The following is a 4414-nucleotide window of genomic DNA, read 5'->3' on the forward strand; positions in this document are numbered from 1 at the left end:
CCTGAAAGGGTTTCAAGGACACCACAATGGTGTGGAGACCACATTTGGAGAAGGGCTGAAGTACTGGAATGTTTATCTCAGTGCCATTTATAGCAGGGAGACTCCCCTCTCTCTTCTTACCGCCACCAGCCAGCCAACAGCAGACTTGTGGAAGCCTCAGAATTGGTTTCCTGAGAATTGGCCTCTATCCTCCCACCACTCCCAGCCATGCTGAGAATTCTTAAAACGCTACATGAAAACCCTCCTGTAGCTCTTCCCTGCCTGTCAGCACTCCATTCCTAAGAGTCAGGCTTCCTGGTCTGACCACAACCCAAATCCACACTGCACCCCTCTGATGGGCCTGATGGTTTTAGAAAAACCAGGCTATTAGCTCTCCCCATACTTGCCTTCTAAATCCACCCCTATGCTTTTGTTTCTGCAGATCCCTTCACTTAAACCACCCTCTCCCATTTCTTTCCACTTCCCTTTAGCTTTCAGATTGATTCCCACAGCTGGAGATATCCTGCAATTTCCTTAGTTTACCTTCCTTTATGCAAAAGAGAATGTTCTGGAGGGCAAGGAGGGGAGGTGGAAGAGGGTATAAGGGGAATAAATGGTAAGGGAAAAATACAATAAAAAACAAACTATTAAAAATATATAATGTTCTGATGGGGGCTTTGATTCAGTTGTTTCGAGATAAGTGCCCCCGAAGGTACTTTATAAATTTCCTGTTGCCACTGTACCAAACTACTACAAACTTAGTGGATTCAAATGATACAAACTGATTATCTTTCAGTTCTAGAGGTCAGAAAATAGAAAAGGTTCTTAGGGGCTAAAATCAAGGTGTTGGCAGAGTTTAGTTCCTTTTGGATGCTCTAGGGGACAATCCATTTCCATGCCTTTTCCAGATTTTAGAGGCTTCCTGCATTCCTGAGCTAGTGATCCACTCTCCCATCATCAAAGCACATCACCTGAACCTCTATTTCTGAAATCACATCTTCTCTGACTTTCCTGCCTCCCTCTTACACAGACTCTGGGATTATATTGGACCCACCTGGGTAATCCAGGCCCATCTTCTCATCTCAAGCTTTTAATTCAAATCTGCAAAGTCCCTTTTGCCATATAAGGTTTCAGGGATTAGGATGAGGACATTTTGTAAAGATTTCAGGGATGGAGAGGGGAGGGCATTATTTAGTTTAAGATCACAGTTGCTAATAACAAAAGCTGAAAATCAAAATGCAAACCTAATGAGTTGTACAAGCCTTGGAGTTAGACATATGTCCCTGCATGGAAATAAAACTCATTTATCTGATTGCTCTGAAGATGGAGATCATCTGCATGAAGCACAAAGACAGCTGCACAGTGATCACTTACTCAATGTCTGTAACTATTGTTATTGTAACTGAGCAAACCAGGCTTCAGCCACGTGGCACTCTGACACATGACCCAACAATTAGCATGGAAGGAAACAGGTTTTTATTAATAGGGTTCCAACCTGAGGGGTGTTGAGAGCACTCCTGCTCAGAACCCTTTTCTCCAACAAGACCCAGCAGTTCCCTTGCACCCCCCCCCAAAAACTACAAGCCAAAACCATGCCCCAAAGTTCCCCATTTCCTTATCTGTTCTTAAGCTGGCCATGCAAACAGATCCCCATCCTCTCTGGAATATGTACTTGTGGGTTTCAGAGTCGCCATCCTCTCACAGCAGCTCTCTCCTTCAGGGGCTGCGGTATGCTGTTCTCAGTCTCCATGCAGTGGTTCAGGAAAACATGTGCTGTGTTACACTGGGTCATGGTGGAATCCAGGGAGGCACATGTCCCAAGAGAATGACTTCTTCATTCTCTTTAGTAGGTCCTTCAGAAAAGCAGAAGTCTGCTGCTCAGCATTCCCGGTCATGGTTCAGCTCCAAGCACCTCCCAGGAATCTGTGCTTGGTTAGGCAGGTCCCTGCAGCTTCATCAGCTCTGCTGCGAACTTCTCTAGTCTGACCTTCTCCCCCTGCAGACCCTGTAGTGCACTACTGAGTCTCTCTCACTCACTCCAGACCTCTTCTCTTCATGGTGGACTCTCTCCTACACACCAGACCTCGTGGCAGACCCTGTCTTACAGCCTACTCTCATTTAAATGCTCAGCCCGGAATGTCCTATGTGACCTCACATCTGGCTCCTCTGATGGTGTGTTAGCATCCATCATTTTTGCCAATTCCCTCATATCTTTTACCTTCTTTCAGCTGCCATCTTTAGTGAGGGCAAGAGCTCCCAGTCACACAGGGGCATGGGGGTGGGCATCCACTGCCCCTGGCTATCTCACAAGTCACTATATGCTCTTAAAGTCATGCATACCTTTCACCCTGGATGGCAGTCCTCTTCCCTTCAGGAAAGGCAAGGCTGTTAATTTGCCATTGTTATGCAAATTATCTTAAATGCCATACCATCCTCTCCTCCTTTCCTCCAATCAAGGGTTGTAGGGGATATGCTCTGCTATTTTCAGGGGGCCCCATTCTATGCCCCGTTACATTATTAGGCATTATTTGGCATTTTACCACCACTTGGCTTAAAGTCCCTTTGACAGCACCTGCCATATTTAATAACCGTATATTTAGTTTGGGTGGCTGTGTAGTGTATGATGATATTTAATTATGTAAATACTACCTTAATACATTCTACTTGTTAAAAATCATTTGCTTAATCTGTCCACATTAGATCATGAATTTCACATGAGTAAGAATTGTTTTGCACACAATCAAATTCCCAGAGAATCTAGTCCTGTAGTGGATACATACATAGTTAACACTCAACAAATAGCTGTAGGATTAGTGATTCAATCTGACTTTTAAAATACCTCTCTGGTTTCCTATTGCCTTCAGAATGAAGTTTGGAGCGTGACAGACAAGTTTTAGCAAGATCCAGTCACAGCTTGCTTCAAATTTCACTTCCCTACACTCCTTGCCGGCCTTGTACCTTACCCTGCAGCAATACTGAACTCACAGGTCCTCTCAGGCCTCCAGTCCCTTCCTGTGCAGGCATAGCTTTCTTTACCTGGCATGGCTTCTCCCCACCCTCAGCAACAAAACCACACACACTATCCCCTCCTTGTCACCTGGATAATTTGTGCTCCTCCCTTCTGAACTTAACACTCTACCTTGGAACACCCTGCCCCACCTCCCTACAACCCCACTGCATTCTGGATAAGGGTGCCTATCAGATCTTCCATAGCCCCTGAGTTCTACCCACCTCAGCTTTGAGCATGCCAGATTGCAACTGTCTGGCCGTCTGACAGATCCTTCCCACCTGCCACCCAAACAGCCTATAACATCTTTAAGGACAGGGACCAAGTCTTACTTACTAATATCCCCAGAGCCTGGTAGGTACATGAACACTGTAGGTACTCAACTAGTGTTAGCTGGATGCCTGTCTGCTTGAATGTCAGTTCTCTAGAATGTGGGCTCCTTGGGTGCAGGAACTGTTTCATTTATCTTTATATCCTACAACTCTAGCACAGAGCCTGGCAGGAACACAGTGAACACTCAACATGTTTGCTAAGTGGCCAAGTCTCTCCACAAGATGCCCTGCCTACATTAATAATAAAGTATAGGTTATGTGTCAGTTGCTGTGTGCTAACCACCACTGCTAGGCTTTGGGGGAATCAAAAAAACAAAAACAGAACACCCTTCAGTGCTTACTGGAACATACAGTTGACAGAGCTCAACACAAATGTCTGCAGATGACTTCTACAGATGCATTTCAATAAATTCCACTGGTTACACTTAACAAGAAGTATTAATATATCTCAAAGCAAGAACGGCTAAAGAATAATCCTAAAATAGCCACTACTTCTCCTATTCCACCAACAATTCTCTACTCCAACTCTCTCCATACCCTGCATCTGACCATTCCTTTCTGTGCATAACATCAGGCTTTATGACTTTGACAAACCAACAGACCAACTATGTATCTGGCATCTTCCCTTCCTCCTCTCTTTTCCATATTATCTGCACTCTCCCAAGGATTTCAGAGGGCTTATCTTCCCCAATCCACTCCTGTCTCACTTGACAGTCCCCCCATGCCCAGAGCACAGGTCCTGTCTTCTGAAGCAGAGCTGAGCCACGGCTTTGGTAATCAAAGAAAGGACAGTTGTTGGCAGTGAAGAGGTGTGAGCGGAACAGTCTCCAGCTCACCCAGACACACCCACTGAAATTATATACAGCTTTATTTCCTGGATTATGGAAGGAAAAAGTGTCAGTCTCCTATTAGGGATCACATGGCTGGTTGTATAATTGCATCTTTTACAACTGTTTACCTAATTAGTTTCTTTGCAACCATCCTCATTATCAGCAAGCATATTAAACATTACTATGAACTGGAGGAATAGAAGATAAAAAAGGGAATTAACATTCAAGAAGAGATTACTATGTCAGGCATCTTTACATATGGTAGC

This window comes from Phyllostomus hastatus, unplaced genomic scaffold (genome assembly GCF_019186645.2).
Source record: "Phyllostomus hastatus isolate PE091 unplaced genomic scaffold, TTU_PhHast_1.1 phas_contig_209, whole genome shotgun sequence".
Lineage (NCBI taxonomy): Eukaryota > Metazoa > Chordata > Mammalia > Chiroptera > Phyllostomidae > Phyllostomus > Phyllostomus hastatus.